The sequence below is a fragment of the Protopterus annectens genome, chromosome 8.part0 (assembly GCF_019279795.1).
Source record: "Protopterus annectens isolate FY-2018-M chromosome 8.part0, PAN1.0, whole genome shotgun sequence".
Taxonomy (NCBI): Eukaryota; Metazoa; Chordata; order Ceratodontiformes; family Protopteridae; genus Protopterus; species Protopterus annectens.
In genome coordinates this window covers 890,234,265-890,251,630 of record NC_056741.1, presented here as the reverse complement: position 1 = coordinate 890,251,630, position 17,366 = coordinate 890,234,265, and the positions used below count along the sequence as shown (strand labels likewise).

The window sequence follows — 17,366 nt, the reverse complement described above, 5'->3', positions numbered from 1 at the left end:
AACTGTCTTAATCAAAGCTACAGGCAAATAACGATAAGGCAGAGGTTAGGGTTCAGCTGAACAATTTGCTGATAGACTACCTTAGGAGCAGATTAGGCCTGACATAAAAGTATGCTGAGTATACCAAATGTTTGTCTTTTCGGCTTTTTCCTGGTTAGGGGTCACCACAGTGGAACTCCAGTCCACTAATGATTGGCAGTAGATTTTTATGGTGCCGAATTGCCAGTCCGACGCCCAACCTTCAACAAAGGCACGCCCATTCACGCATGTCTTTCGAACGCCACTCAACCGCAGGGAGGACATGCAGACTCCACACAGAAGGCACTCCAGCTGAGAATCACACAGGAGAACCTCTTGCTGTGAGGCAACAATGCTACTGCTGCACCACCGTGGCTTATGCTGAGTATACCAAATATGACTGAAAATAAAGAAAGCATTCAGATAATTATAAATAAAGTTAAGGAGAAATGTTGTTCAAGTAAAGTACATTATATTAGATTAGAGATTGTATTTCTGCTTTTTCTGTCTACATACAACTGGACGTGATGTATTATCATAAACACATACTCACACACCATATATATATATTTTGTTTGTGTCTTTCGGCTTTTCCCGGTTAGGGGTATATGTAAAACTACATATAACCGTATATTTCTGTGTATATATAAAAACACACATACTCTGTCTATTATATAAAAATATTTATATATTATGGGCCATGTCCTGCTTTTATGTTGAAATGGATGATATAAGTTTGTGTTTGATGTCGCTGCCTATGTGAATGTTAAAGCTTTGACAGTGCCCCTGTAATCATGCATAGAACCCAATAGCTTCTGACTGTGTGTGTGTGTGTGTGTGTGTGTGTGTGTGTGTGCGCGCGCGCGTGCGCCCATGCATTATGTTTAGAATTCCATGTTTATGCCCCTGTTTACTGTCTGCATTTGAAAGAATATGTGATGTATGTTCAGATGAAATTCCAGTGTGTAACACAATATATGACAACATTTCACTAGGGATGTGTTTTAATCATGGGTATATTGCATAAGTCAGGTGGTATTAACTAGGGTTAATTTCTTTTTTATTGCAGTGGGGCATTTTTAGTTTGCATGATGATCCACACCCTTAACCATATGAAAGACCAGAGATGAAGTTATTATCCCGTCTGTCTCCTGGAATCTTATGTGTAGGAGTCCTACTGTATTAAGAAGTTTCAATTAAAACGTCATAGTTTCTTGCAGTATTTAGACTTTTTCCTTAATTATCAGGAGGACATTTACAGTATTTTAAGACTCCCTTACTGCTTCCCAGTCAACCCTGCCCTGGAGAGAGAGAGAGAGAGAGAGAGTGTGTGTGTGTGTGTGTGTGTGTGTGTATGTGTGTATGTGTGTGTGTGTGTGTGTGTGTGTGTTTGGGGTAGGGGGTGTATGCATTTTTGCAAACCTAGCAAGTAACATACTTTTATATGTATGTCCCTCCGTTGATCCTTATATTATTGCACAAGGTGTAGGGTAAGAAAACTAATTCAAGGTCATAAAGTAAGAATCTGTAAGAGGAACTAAAACACGAAATCCTGCAGTTTTTCGTCATTGCCACCGATCATTTCCTTGCACAAACATACCTAACAGGCAAAGACAAATAGATTAAATGACTGTTTAGTATTTACTGACTGCCATTTTGCCACTATAATGCGCTTAGTAAGTAACAGTCTTAAATGAATATTGTTTGACTATCAGTTCTGTACAAAGAATTGCAAATGTTGTTGCAGTATTCCCTTAACTTTCTATTTTTAGCAGCATAGACGCCAATCAGTGCCCGCCCTTATTCCAATAAGCAAAACAAACACTAAGAACGGCGCAAATATGAAACACAAACAAAAATAAGCTTTTCATAAGTAGTTCTAGTCTATAAATCATGCTGTTACAACAGGAATTGTATCACTGCTACCGAAGCAAATGTCATATGCGTTATCACTTAAAAAATGTAACAGAGTGGTTAAGGTTGCTGAAGTTGAGGGAGACGACACATCTGGATGCTACACAGATGTTGCACAGTGAAATGCAAAGACTTCCCCAGACTGCAGGTATTGTCAATGACAGGGCAGTGCCATTGCTGATAGAGTAGGTAGGAACGCACCACCTTGCGATCTAGAGAGAGGGACAGCTGAATTCTGCTACGTCTCCTGTAGAAGCTTCGGTGTAAGGGGACCTCATCAAATCTTCCGTGGATTAACCTCTGCTTGGGTGACAGATTGAACTTGGCAGCTGGGGCGTGTCTGTGGGCTCCTCTGTTTCATTTAACAGGGAGGGGGTTTTAAACCGGATTCCCTCCCCCTCCCCCTTTGCTGAGGATGCGGAGTTCTGCAGATGGACCACAGTGCAGAGCCTGGGCTCCATCCATGCAGCGTGTAGTTTCTGGTCATCAGCTGCTGGACCCAGTTCTATACCATTTCAGACCTTTTGTTTCTTTTTTCCTTTGACCCAAAATACATACTACAAGAAAAAACTACAAACACAGTAAATCAGTTAAAGGAATCCTATTTTCTTCCCATCGTGTATCATGGCGCGGTAAGTGACTACCTCTATACACTTAATTTACGAAACGGATACGAGTAATCAGGTATAGTTTCTAGAAAAAATGTCCGCGCGAGTGTGTGACTGAAGCGATTTGCAGATGCTTGTGCATTTTTTCCTTTTGGAGGAAAGGGGAATCACTGTGAAAAATACGATTAACGTGCTGGTTGCACCTAGCTGTGAGATTTAAGACCTGGTGGTATGACAGAGCCTGCAGTACTAAGAAAGGCTGAGTGTGTTAGCATGTTTTTCCCATTTTGATTCTTTCTGATAACATTTTAAGTGGCATTGTTGGTACATGTGATTGATGAAGTCTGAAGGTTTTGTAACAGGCTGCATATAATTGAGCATCTTCCTGGTAAAGGAACGCTGCTTCCGTGGTCTCCATGGTGCTCAACTGCCCTTGCTACGACTGCATCTTAATATCTTAATTATATAGAAGAATGCAGGCTGACTGTAATCTCAGAAAAAAAATGACATTTTCTGCAGCAGGTTGATTAACATACATCCAAAATATGATTCACATATGCTGTTGCATAGTACCTGTGAAAATATTTAATGCCATAGTGAGATCGTTAAGTTGAGATACTATATAGTATTAAGGGCTTACAGGATGGGAACACAGCATATCTACTTTTCGAGATCAATGCACAGAATTGATATATATATATATATATATATATATATATATATATATATATATATGCACACATATATCCGTTTTGGTCTTCTTTCATAGTTAATTGAATCTGTTTTAAATGTCTTGTGCTTCTGAGATGTGCAGTGATTGTGTGTGTGTGTGTGTGTGTGTGTGTGTGTGTGTGTGTGTGTGTGTGTTGGGGGTAAATTACCCAAACCAAGAAGAGGAAATAAGGAGAAAATCTACTCTGCAACCTTGGACATGACTGTGAGGACATCTAAAATGATTCACAGCCCCATGTCAAAAGGCAAAACAAGCTAGCAAAAAGGTTAATTCACCTGCCTTGTGTTACCCCCTACTGATTCTGCTGATGTATTGGTGCATTGCAATGTACATTTTTTTTATTCAACTGCAGGGTAGGGGGCGGGACCATGCCCAACAGTCTAACCTTGTGGGCTGCCTTTTTACTGAGCCTGATTGGGTACTTTAGTATGAATGGCAGTGGGATCTCAGTCGGGATTAGTCAGGGGGGCCCTTGTGGTCATTGCAATGGGCAGGACAAGCTAGGTTGGCATGCCAAGGATGTTCTTACTGTAGAATGACATTTTAACAAGAAAAAAAAATGCAGTAGTTCACCCCCCCATCCCAGTCAAGGTGCAAATTAGAGGACCACAGTAGTGTGTGCTGATGCAAATTCTTGAAATTTGGAGAAAAAAAGACTATTCCAAAAGGTTTTTATTTGATCAGCAGCTGAACCCATTTCAGGTTTAGAAAAATCTCAGATCATTCCATTTTGTTTTTCATTCTTTTTTTTTTTTCAGAGTTTTATAAAATGTATATCCGAAGAAAAATCACTGAACAGTAATCTGCTTTGCTACAGGTTCATTTTTAATAATGGTTCACCGACTAGGCTGTTTAAGATTTAATAGGGTTAAAGCAAATGAATCCTATATCTGGCATATTGCATAGAGGGTGACTTACTGCCTTCTTGCAAGTTGTTCTTTCTAAAGTGAGATTTTTTTCCCTTCAGACATATAATTTTGTTTTGCATGTATAACTGTCCTCTCTGTGATCAGCTTTCTTTTTCATATTGTGTACATGCAGTTGGATACAGTTATTGTTTTTTTTGTCAGCTTGGGATATGGAAGGTGACATTTAATATAACATTACAATCAAACACCCTTGCTACCTTGTGAAAGGGCTACAGTGTGACAAAATTATTGGTCCTGATGTCTCGGTCATTGAACCTAGCTTTTGCTTCTAACTCATTGTTAATAAACTCCTGTCAGAGTCTTCATAAAAGACACATTCATAATAAACCTTATATTAGAAAGGCCAGAATACAGAAGGTAGCTAACATCATGCAATCTCAGTAACTAGCAGAATTAGAATAACATCAGCTTACTGCAATAATCACCTATACTATTTCATTTTTTTTTTGGGGGGGGGCACTGCTGTGGCTCACTGGGTATATAACACTAACAACATTTTTTTTATTTCATCATATTTATTTATTTGTTTATTTGATGGAGGTTGTAGTTAACATACTGTTGGATACTTAACTTTATTTAATTAGGGTCATTTTAAAAGAGTATCAGCCTTTCTGAATGTGACTGCATATAAGGCAGCTTGCCTGTTACCATTGACTTTGTTTTATATGAATGTGTGGTAGTTTATCAGTTGGAGAACAATATTATTATTATTGTAAGCTTATCTCAAATAATGGTTGGCTTTTCTTGTCTGAAGAGTTGCAGATGTATATAAAATGATTATGTCATAGTAATGGTTAATCTTTTACTGTTGCAACCTTCAGGTTGTTTTTTTAACTTTTTATCCTACTAAGGCCAGAGGTCTTTCAGCAGTACTCTGGAAGTACAAAGAAAAAAAAATAGTGTCATACATCACACAAGTGGGAAACGTTTGTATGCATTGCAGCAAGGAGTTGTTTCTAAAGTCATTTTTTCATTCTTTCATATCTTGATACTGAAGCACACCCATATCTACTTTACTCCATGGTGTTCCTAGAAATGATTACTGAGCAGATTAAACCTTGATAACCAGCATGAGATTGTGCGACTCTATTCAAAAATGCCTTGCAGAAAATACAGTTTCAGTCTTTCAGATTGTGGTAGTGTTTAGCATGATGAAGCTTGGCTTGTATATTTAGTACTTCATTGATCACAGTCACCTGACAAGCTGGATCAACGGCAGAGCACTTTGCATCTGAAGTAATCTAGGGAGAGTCCCCTAAATCTCATCCCATGAGCATGTTGTCCACCATACTTAAGCTTCTTGTTTATATTTTAGGTTTTATGAGGTCAAAAAAAGTTTGTGTACTACATGTGGCAAAATAAAACTGAGTAGGAACAATTTATATCTTCACAGAAAATGTGCTGTGAAACATGATCTTATTCAAATCATGACAGTCAGATTTTCTAGAGGTGATAGCGGGTATCAAATAGCAGTTGATTGAACATTGGCATGTCATGCATCTTGGGCCACTGTTCTTTCTGGTGCTAGGAAAGTTAGTGAAGAGTATAGCCCCAAGTTATAGTCATCCATAGTTGAAGTCTGACCCAGGTCCATTTTCTTTTAGATCTTGCAAACATTGACTTGTCCCATATCTATGGCTTGCCCTTGTTTCTACAGCTGACTCTTTCTCCCTATTTATTGCCTTTTTAAAGGAGGATTAGTTCTTCTTCATCAGAAGTAGTGAAAAAGAGACACAGAGTACATTTTAGATTAATTATTTAAATTTCTGCAGTTGCCAGAACAGGGAACAGTATAGTTTTGTGTCCCCTCCATTGCAGTATGATCTACATAAGGATCTGCAGACCACATGGAAGGTGTAAACTCCCATTATTCAATGTGTATCTAACTGAGAAATATTATTTACTTTTCAGGAAACTTTCAAGGTCATTCTGAAAGCAAATTAACAAAGTTATAAGCAGCTGGAATCTTTAAATAGTATTTCACCGATATTGTGGTAAGAGGAGTAATGGGTGACAGCAAAGCTGTCATAGCTGTTTCTTTCAAACAGCGGCATGGAAACATGGAATTGCAGGGGCTCAATCAGAAATATTGCAAGTGCCATTGTAATATACCATTTTACTTTGTCTATGTTGTATAAATGCATTAGTGAGTAAATGAAGTAAATGAATTCTGCTGCTGCAGTTTCACAGTACAGTCTGTCAGAAAATATTATTATAGTATAATGCTTTGATAAAAAGTGGAAGGGTTGAAGGATTGCTGTGTGTGACACTAAACCGTTCTCTGAATCCTAAATTTTAATCAGTCAAAAAGTCACATTCCAATGGAAATACAGCCTTCTTTAAAGTGCTTTGGTCTTTTGAGCTGTTTGGTGCCCATTCAGAAAACATTCAGTGATGAAAAAGATTTGATTAGTAGTACATAGTAAACAGGTTTACACCAAATATAGTTATATTCAGCTGTAATTGATTAACATATTTTGGATGTTAATTACTTTTATTTTGCTGCAGTTTTAAGTTTATAAAAATGTATTTGCTGTTGCTGAATAGAGGATTTCACCAAACAAGATTCTGTGTTTCACAGATGTGGAGCATGAATGGTAAAGAAACCATTTGTACCTACTCTACTAAGTATCTTCCTTGCTTCCTGCCTGTTTAGAATCCTATCAGTATCTCAACACACTGGTCTTCTGCTTCACATTGAAAGCTGAGTCACACTTGGTGCCAGTCTAATCATTGTTAAGGCTGCCTTATTTCCTATTTTTCTTACATAATATTAAAGAAGAAGCATTTATAGTTGTATTTTTTCAATTTGGCTTTTTATTGTAGTGATAAATAACTTGCTGTAGTGCTGCTAAGGCTGTTTGTTCTGTCTAAAAAAAATAATTAAACTACTGTTGTCTGTTCAGTACAGCAAAACAAAAACTAAGTGACACTCCATCACCAACATTTTAGCTCTGATCTCTCAATTTTCCAGACTTTTGAGAAGCATTTATCCCCTTTTCGGTACAGAGAACCACATCTTCATTGTTCTGGTCTCCTACCCGTGAAACACATTTCTTCTTCATGCACATAGCTCCTTCTTATAGCATCATTTCAAAATATCTGAACAAGCTCTTCTGAAGGTTAAGTCAAGTTGAATCATAGCATGATGTCTGAGGGCATCACCTGCCCTCAAGCTGTCTAGTACTAATAATAGCAGATGTAAAGTATGAAAGCTGAATTTTATTTCTCGAGTAAAATGTGATCAAAACCAATATTTGGTTTGCTTTCATGGTTCTTCTTTTCCTGATTATGGTTTTATTTTCTGGATTGATGTTTTTAATATTTCTGTTTGCATATATGTGTGTGCTTTGGGGACAAATCGTTTTTTTTTTTTTTTGTATTATTCCTTTAGCAGAAAGGAATATGTTGGTTTTGTGAAGGTTTGAAGTGTGGTCTGGGCTAGATGGAGTTACATAACTGAAAGGGTTGCAGAGTCATCTTTATTGGTTTAAATAGTGTGCAGTGAACTCTTGAAAAAGCTTGCACACAGAAAATGATCAGAGCAGAAAATAGTGAATTATAGAAAAGGTCAGCAGAAGAGAGTTGTCAGATTTGGCTCTTCAAAGAGGTAGTGAGAAAAGCACGGTCAGGTTTTGTTCTCCAAAAGATTAGTGAGAGAGGCAACGGAGAAAATGGGTTTCCAGAGGCACAGGATTACATAAAGAAAGAACCTGAGCTATGGCACAAAGAAAAACAAGATAAATGTGGTTTGACTGTTTGGAAAGGGACGCATTTACTGAGGAAACCTGAGGAATGGATAGTCAGGACATCTAAAAGAATAAAAGACAACAAAATAATCCATTAGTAGAAATGCAAAAACTAGATGGCAAATTTTTTTTTTTTTAGGGGGGAGTAGCAAGTTTGAGTCCTTCAGGAAGGCAGGCTTTCAGGCCATCTATTTCTGATTATTTGTCAAAGAAAGCATGATTTGAGATGACCTTGCGTTATTAAACAAAGGCCTACAGATGTAATGTTTGCTTGATGGCCACTTGGCCAGTAAAGGCATTCACTGAAAGGACATTGACTGAACAGAGATTATTGCAGAGGGAATAATAGTTTCTTCAAATGCAGTAGCCCCAGCATTGAGTGAGGAGATACAAAAGTAAAAGTCTAAACGTATGTTGTATGGAAGGCTTTACCTCCCGTGAAAGAAGAATTTTCAACTTCCACTTTTGAACTCTGTATTTTCTTTCAGAAGCATGTTGGTCATATATGTTCTAGATCTGAGTACAGATGTACAAGTATTACATATTCATCCAGCCACAGTTAAATGCTTTTGTAGGACTACTTTACTTAAGGACATATGGTGTAGTTGACACATGTACGTTTAATCCTGGGATATTGAGAGGAGTGTGGTAGAGTTTGGCTTAATCACTGACACTACTAGCCAGTCTGTTGCAGGCACAGAGGTGGGTAGAGCTACCATTTCATAACAGTGATAATGATGCTGTCTGAATAGAGATTCACCATTTGTGACCTGTGACCAAATTGTGGGAATAAGTAAAGGTTTGCAGTGTAGCACCAAGGATTACTGTAGTAATTTATAAGAGCTACACATGGTCTGAGACCAGCATGTTCCATTTGTATGCACTGTAATTCTGAGAAAATTGCCTAACTATTTATTTATTTTATTTATTTAACATTTGTTTACTGGGAAAATTTGACTGGACACAGGTTCTTTTTCATCGGGGGCCCAAGGAGAAAAGCTCCATGAATAACAGTAAATTTTAATGCACAGATTACAATAATCAATAAAATATAAAGTAAAAATGTAGTATACATAAGAAAATACAAATTTGTTACATCATAACAACGCAACCTAGTCCTAGCCAAAAGCCCTAGTTCAGATTTGGGAAAATGAACTTGTGCCTAGTGGATCTTTGTTAATAAGGACTAGGTAAGTAGCAGAGTGCATATTAGGGAAAAAATAAGCAGCTACCATTGTGAAGGGGCAGTGTTCAAATACTTGATATTTAGATACCTAGTCATTGTTTATGAAGGAGCAAATACTGACATTGTACTCTAATATCATACATCCCAACACTTTTAGGTTTATGCCACAGAGTTTGCTTTAAAAGTCTGGCAGTGATCCTGTCTAAATCTGATTTGCCTGTCAGATTGACAGCACCTTAAGTACTGCTAGGAAAATATTGCCCCAACCTAGGGAGGAATCTAGAAACTGAAAACGTTCCTTTTTGTATGATATTACACTAATATCCAGAATTCAGTACCCCTTCTCCCTTTTGATTTCTCTAGATGGCTAGGGTGCTTAATACCTTGACAGATAAAACCCGATTCCTAAATCCGGGCATATATAAAGTTTATGAAATCAGTATTACTTCAGTCTTTTATGTTTACCAAGAGTGCTGTTCTCAGCAACTGCAGTACATCAAAATGTATCCTCCTGTAGTTTGAATGGGTTACCTGTATTGGTAGCATATTTAAGTATGCCTGGAAATTCTTCTTTTAATAGGACAGTTGCTCATACTACTTCTCTAGTTTGTGGTTACGTATCTTGGTGTTTTATAGTTTTCAGTACACAGGTGACTAAGTGCAGCTATTTCAATAATTCATGCTATTTTTTTCCTTCTCTCTTCTGTTACAGTATTTGTTTTTCATTTTTTTTAATAATTGTTGGTGTTGGGTGAACCCGCTTGACTGGTCCATTATTTTCAGAAATTCCTTGCAGTTCATGTTTCTAGTACTTCTCAGCTGCTTGTACACTTAATATTTTCATGGTCTCCATTGTAAGAACCTTTCATTTCATCATGCAGCACCTCAGTTTTATATATATTACAGCTAGCAACAAGCTATGCAACTCTTTTTTTTTAGTTGCATCCTGCAGAACCTACAGTTGTCTGTATATCCCTATTCTATATGTTTTGTGAAACGGTGCATACTCAGTCCACTGTCTTGTGCTGCCATTATTAGCCTTTCATCACTTGGTTTAAGTTAATCTTTTCTTAACCATTTATACATCTAATGTTTATCAACATGTGGTTGCTGCAGCTCACCACCCTCTGCTTTTGACATCTGCAATTTGTCCCCATGAACCAGTTTATTCCCTCCGACATCAATTGCAAAATTCTGCTGTGTCTCTTGTGATAAGTAGGCTCTCCATCTGTAGAGAGAAAGAGAGAGAGTGTTTTTCAGAAACTCCTGAGATAGTTGCTTTCATATTCTTAATGGCATGAGTCAGGAGGCAAGCATTGTATCTGCAAGTAGGGGTAGAGATTTTATTAGACATTCAAGGGAAGAGGTAACTCTAACAGAGAAGGAGCATGTGTGTGACATCATGCACTTCAACTTACATGCTGGCACACACATCCAAAACACATCCCAGCCAAATGATTTCCAGACTGCTGATAACTGGAATATAGATACCAGTCTCCATAGTTAATTTTATGGTTACCCAAACAAAGCACGAGAGGAGACTGAATTAGTAATGACCTGAGAACACTTCATCATCAACTTGGAGTACCATTATATCTGTTATTCACTAGGTCATTTAAGTATGGTCTGATTCCCCAAGATTGGAAATATGTACTTGTTAAACTCATGTAACATAAAGGATAGCTGGACAAACACAGAGACATATAGACACATACGTTTACTTTCCTGTTGTGGATAAATAATAGAGAAAGGTATTTTGGATAAATTGTTGTAAAAATTGGAAAGGTTGGCTTACAGATAAGATGTAGCAAGTATAATACATCAACTGGACAAATGAAATTCTAGGTTACAGTCAGGGTATCCCAAAGGGCCCCTTCCTAGGCCCATACTTGTTTAGGTTGTATCATTCAGATCTATCTTTTTCATCTGAGGTGTTCAACAGTATATATATATATATATATATATATATATATATATATATATATGCAGATAACATGGAAATTAGTAAAATTATTACATCTGTTACAGATAGGGCATGCCTGCAAAAGTATGTAATTAAATTGCCATTTGGTCACAGAAGAATAATATGCTGATAAGTACATAAAAAGTAAGTGTATGAGATTTGCGAGTTATAGATTGAAGGGTGAATATTTAATACAGCACACAGTGATTGAAACTGTAGAATCATTTAAGGATATGAGTGTATGGGTAGATCCAGCTTTGAGTTTTTCTAATTATATGAACCAGCTGGTTAATTATAGTTATAAAACTGTAGGCTGCAATAAATGTTTTATAAATTCTTGTAAATCAGAAATTATGAAATCATTGTTTGTAATTTATATTAGTCCCACACTGGAGTATATAACAACAATATGGAAACCTTATGAGAAAACAAGAATGAGTAAATTGGAAAGATTACAATGGAAATATACCATGGGGATCCAAGAATGTAAAAATTTAAGTTATTATGAAAGATTAAAATATCTGAACTTGTACAGTGTCTTGTATAGATATTTAAGAAGACACCTCATTCAGTTATGTATAGTATTTATAGACAGTTATATCATGTGAATGCTTGGGGTTATCAAACAGTAACATATGTATGAGGTTACATAAGAATGATAGATATACTAATTGGTTCTCTGAAAGTAGCTGATGCATGGAATAGATTAGCAAATTATTATGGGAGTGACTGCTTTGCTATATTGGTAGATTAGAAGGGCATTATTACATGTGCCTGAAGTATTTGTAAGTATGCATTCCGGACATTCATACACTCTTTTCACATACCTCAGCTTCCCTAACATGTATTTATGAATCATATATACTGTTTGTCTAAAGACATGTTAAAATCTTTCCACATCACACTACTGATTCTAGCTTCCTCCAAAATCTATTCCCAGTGCTTTACCCTTGCAGTGTGTTGCTAAAATCTAACACCTAATACACTTATCTTCTATTTAGTGAAATATATTCTCCTATTTTTTGTCACCCAAAAACTTGCTTTTCTCTTTACTTAACCTTAATCCAATATCCCTTATCATAACTTCTTGTATCCATATAATTTCCTTCATCCATCTCTTGTTCTTCATGATAACTGTTAAGACATCAGAGCATGTGGTAAACTGAGGTATCTGTACTCCCTCTACTGTCTGACAGCTTGCTTCATTTAATATCCTACTGCCATAAACTTAACACAGCATTCATAACTAAAAGGAAGTGATAACATACTTACAGGACAGCTTTGCTTTGCTCATTTCTGTACTTTCAAATCTTTTCTTGCTATCCATTTACTGCAACACTATTACATATATGAACATATACTGTTTTAAAAATGTTTATTACTTTATTACTCAGATTATAACTTCTAAGTACTTCTCACATTTCCCTGTGCTGTACACTGTCATATGCTTTCAGTACATCACACATGATTACCTTACCACCCCTCTTGCTATTGAATCCACCACTTTCTTTATTATCAACAGCATATATTTATCTTATTTTTCTTGAGATGTAGGTATGTGCTCATGTACTATCTGTTCCATCACCTTGGAAAACTTCACCAGTATAATCTTCCTAAGAATTGTATAAACCAAACATTATAGCTGTCAATTTCTTGATGTCTTCTCTGTCCTTTCCTCTTAAAGTACATTCTATAACACCGTCGTATACATCTTCACTTCCCCCTCTCTTAACCATTTATTTAATACTTTCACAAAGAAATTATTTTCTTCTTTTCTAATTTGTTATTAAAAATTCATGCCCTAAGCTATCTAGGCATGGAGAGCTACCTTTTTAACTACAGTTAAAATCTTCGCTACCTTTTCTTTAATTATCATTTTTCCAGTTGTTTTTTGTTTCTGCTATTCTAGACACCTGTCATTTTTTCCTGGTTCCCTGTCTTTTCTCATCCATACATTTTCTCCACATATCTCTTCACTATTTCAAAAATACTTTCCTGATTTCACCCTTGTCATTTTTCATCTTTTCCTTTTTTTTCTTCTTCATAAGTTACATTTTTATCTAATAAAGAGAGTAATTTTTCCCTTTTTGCTTTTAACCATCCATTTCTGTTTAGACATCAAGTAATTTATCTTTCCCTTACTTCTCTCATGTATCTCTGTTTCCTTCAGTACCCTTTCTTCTGAAACCCAGAACATTCCTAATACTCTTACCTACTTGCCTAGATTATTTTTATCTTCATTCCCTTGCTTCCCTTTCTACTGTCATAACAAACTATGTTTTAACTTAATTGTCACCCATCATTCTGTCCTCTTTCAACAAAATGGTATCAAACTTTTATGATCTCCCATGACCAATGTATTTCTTTTTCTTGTATTACATAGGTACCCACTATATTTCATATCATTGCCTATAATATAATTTTCCTGTTCAATATTTCTGGCCCAATACAGTCATATGATAGGAAAAAAAACACTTCCCATTATCCTTATTTTGTGCCCTGTAGCCCTTCTGATAATACTACATAGTTAGTATTCTTCTCCTTCTTTAAGTAAACTGCTTTTCTTTGCCTAACCTTAACTTTCCCCATCTCATCCCATCCCTACATATTTCACAGCTTATATTTTCCTAACTTTTTTACTTCTGTTACAGTGAAAATTGCCTACTATTAATATGTCCATTATGACATCACACATTTTTAAATTTATTCTAACATATATCCTTTCTCTTTCATCACATAAGCATATACCACAATGGTTCCCCTTCATAATCACGAAATACTGAAATCTCGAATTTCAGTATTTCGTGACTATAAAGGCGAATTTTTCAAATGTCAAAAGTGCATAATCACAAATTCGACTATTTCAAATTTGCGGTTATGGCTTTATGTTATGTGATGTGCGCTGTTTGGTTTGGATGTTGTTTGGTATAGTGTATGGATTTACGTGGAATCTAAGGTAAGTCAGTGTTTTGTAAGGGTTTTGGGTGGGAGTTTGAGTGTAAGTGAGATTGTTTATAAGTTGTATGTGTGGGTTAGGGTAGGAAGGTGAATGTATGAGTGTGTAATTGTTGGATGTGTTGGTGTTTGTGTGTGTGTGTGTGTGTGTGTGTGTGTGTGTGTGTGTGTGTGTGTTTGTGTGTGTGTGTGTGTGCGTGAGGGACTGTGGAATGTCTGGGTGTGAATGTACTGTCTTTTACTGTTTGTGCAATCTCGGAGTTAGTATATTTAAGTATGGGGTGTGGGAGGCACAGCCCCCCACATGGGGTTGCAGGGGGGGGCTTGCCCCCTACTTATGTGTAGTGTAGGTATGTGGATGTGTGGTGTTTTGTTTTTGTGTGTTTGTTTTGTAGTGTGGGTGTTGTGGTTTATGTGTGGTGTGGTGTATGCTGTGTATCCAGGATTTGTAGTTTCTCGATTGTGAAGGTTCGGTGTTTGAAGGTTTCGCCTTCAGTATTTCACGGCTATAAAGTGGAACCACCACAATGCAACTATGTACAAACTTCTGCTTCTCATGCAACAACCGCTCTACCTGAAATAAGCACTGTCATATCTTCCAGTTTAAAACTGTCTTCTTTCATTATTACTACAATTCCTGAAAAATAATCATTATCTGGATGGCATATTACCTTCTCCCACAAAGCTTTAATTTGATCTCTTTTGTGTCCCAGTGATATCAACCTCACATTCTACATACGGATAATATCTGCATTTTATTAATTATACCTTTTACACACTAATATTATCATAACATTGTCTTATACTATTAAAATTCACTGTCACAATCAAGAAATTATCATTTCTCTTTCTCTGCAGTTTTTGAACTTTCAGATTTCAACTTTTTTCGTACTCTAGTCTAGTGTGTATTAAATTCACCCCTTCTTCTTCCATACTATCCCTTCTTCCTTTGCATTGTTTTATAATACTTTGTTTTTCTCATGTGTAAGAATGTCATATATGTGCTCCCCTTCCTGCCAAACCTCTTCATATTCTTCACCCCTTCTTCCTTACTCAACCTTTCTGCACCTTCCTCTTCACTATTACTTAGAATTTCTTGTCTCTCTTCCTCATTACTTAATTGCCCCTTCCCTATTTTCTCTATGGACCACAATATCTATTGCTGTTTCTTTAAAAAATGTTTCTTAGTTTATTAACATTGGACAGTCAAACATCAAACGACCTATTTCATTACATTGTCTCCATTTTGTCACACAATTTTTAATTGCATGTCTCCTTTCCCATTTCCCACATTGTGCACATCATTTATATGGGTATTATTGAACAAAATGGTTGTCTTCCCCTCTGCCTCACCCCAAAAATATATGTTTTCAGCTGCCCGATATTCTACATTGCTCCTTTGTCCAACAACATCAGTGACAGTGGGTATATGATCAGTATTCCTCTTTTTCATGGCCAGTGCAACCAATACATTTCTGTCATCAGATATTTTTTCATTTCCATATACAGTATTTCTGCATTGCACAAAGTGCATTTCTCAACTCCATTTGTTGAATACTGGCAGTTCTAAACTGGACAGTCAGTTTCTTTTTTTGTATTAAAAAATTGTATGGCATAACATAATTCTTACGGGGCTCACAGTCTGATAAACCTTTCTGCTAATGCATAGTTCTTAATTGTTATCACACAACAGGCTTTACTTCTTAATGCCTCATAACCTTACTGTCTTTAACAATGAAGCCTAAAGGCATAGCAACAGTGTCCCACACAACATGCCTTTATGTAATATTTCCATTTGTATGCAGTAGTCTCATGACCTTTCTCTTTCTTCTTCTTATAGTCATTAAATGAGTAAACGGCTCCCCAGAGTTCACAACCTGAGCATATGTATGTGTCTGCTCAGTATGCATCACTTGCTGTTTTTCTACAGCCCCAAAACAACTAAATCATTATAATCCACAACGTTTTACTACACAGTCACTTCAGTAGTTCTTCCACTCTTTTGACTGGCTACTGCACTTCGTGGATTGCCAGTATCACCAGAAGTCTAAATTTCAATATGTACAGTTTCCTGCAGATATGTACGTCCTTGACTGCCAGTATCACCAAAATAGTTTTGTTTTTAGTATCTTTAGATTCTGGTATATATATATATATATATATATATATATATATATATATATATATATCAACAATATCACTCCATGAAACTGCTAATTCATCATCTGGTTCATCTGCTTTTTGCTTTGATCATCCACAACATTTTTGGTCTCCAAACCCTCTTCCTTCATCACCACCATTTATTTATTGATTGATTGATACAATATTTGCACACCATGAATCTACAATTTCTCCAGCAATATTCTTCTTTATACTGCATTCAGCATTCTCTTCTCTTTTCACTGGTTACAACTCTTCAGCACCACCTAGAAAAAAAAAATAGGGTTGTTCCCTACTGCCCTGACTAAATTTCTCATAATATGAATATCAGCTTGGGTCATCATTGAAAAGTGGCCATAGGTCTATTGGGAGCTGACTCGGTTAAAAACGTAAATGGGTATAATGGGTTTTGTTCTTATTTCTTAATGTTATATTGGTGGCAGTAATAGGAAGGTGGGGGTGTGGGGTATGTGCGTCTGGTGCCACTGTTAGAGTATGCTGCAAAAAAAAAAAATATATATCAGATCAGTTTGACAGTTTACAAGGATTATTAAGTGATAGCTTACCCTTAGAAATAGCGTTAATATCACGTTATCGAAAGATAAAAATAGCGAACACTATTTCATCGGCCCCAAAACATCTAAACATGAAAATATCGAAACATTCAGAACAGCGATTTTTTTCCCATGGAAAAAATTTGCTGCTCTGAAACACATACATACAACACAAGCACATCAAACAAACAACCATACACATGCACTTAAATTCCTACATCTAACGCTACACTAAACTAAACATACACTACTATCTAACCACTTACCTTAACCCAAACCCTAACCCTAAGGTCCGTCACTATCGCACACTCACCTAATCCGCACCCTAACCCTAACTCACTTAAACTGCCCCAACCCGAAAGTCAGTCACTATCGCACACACGCCTAACCCGCCCCTAACCCTAACGTACAAACAATCGCACACTTACCTGAACCCAACCCGTAACTTTCCACCACAGAGCTAAGAATAGCGGAGCCACAGAAACGGCCAATCGAATTCTTTCCCGAGGAAAGAATTCACTGTTCTGCAGCTTCGCTATTCTTAGCGTTCACTGAATAGTGTTCGATATCAGAACATTCGAAGTTTTAATACTTAGA

The 17,366-nt window shown here is 36.6% G+C and overlaps 1 protein-coding gene across 6 annotated transcripts in view; it reads left to right on the top strand.

The window, feature by feature from the left end:
• The first annotated feature begins 2,092 nt into the window (after window positions 1–2,092).
• LOC122809137 (plasma membrane calcium-transporting ATPase 3) overlaps window positions 2,093–17,366 on the top strand; it is a 4,021,470-nt gene continuing 4,006,196 nt past the window's right edge. For 3 of the 6 annotated variants that reach the window (XM_044080406.1, XM_044080412.1, XM_044080407.1), the window contains exon 1: window positions 2,095–2,564. The gene's annotated coding sequence lies outside the window, so the exon portion shown is untranslated. Of the gene's footprint in view, window positions 2,565–17,366 lie in introns of all 6 variants that reach the window. The other 3 variants (XM_044080411.1, XM_044080410.1, XM_044080409.1) reach the window with 2 other exon arrangements.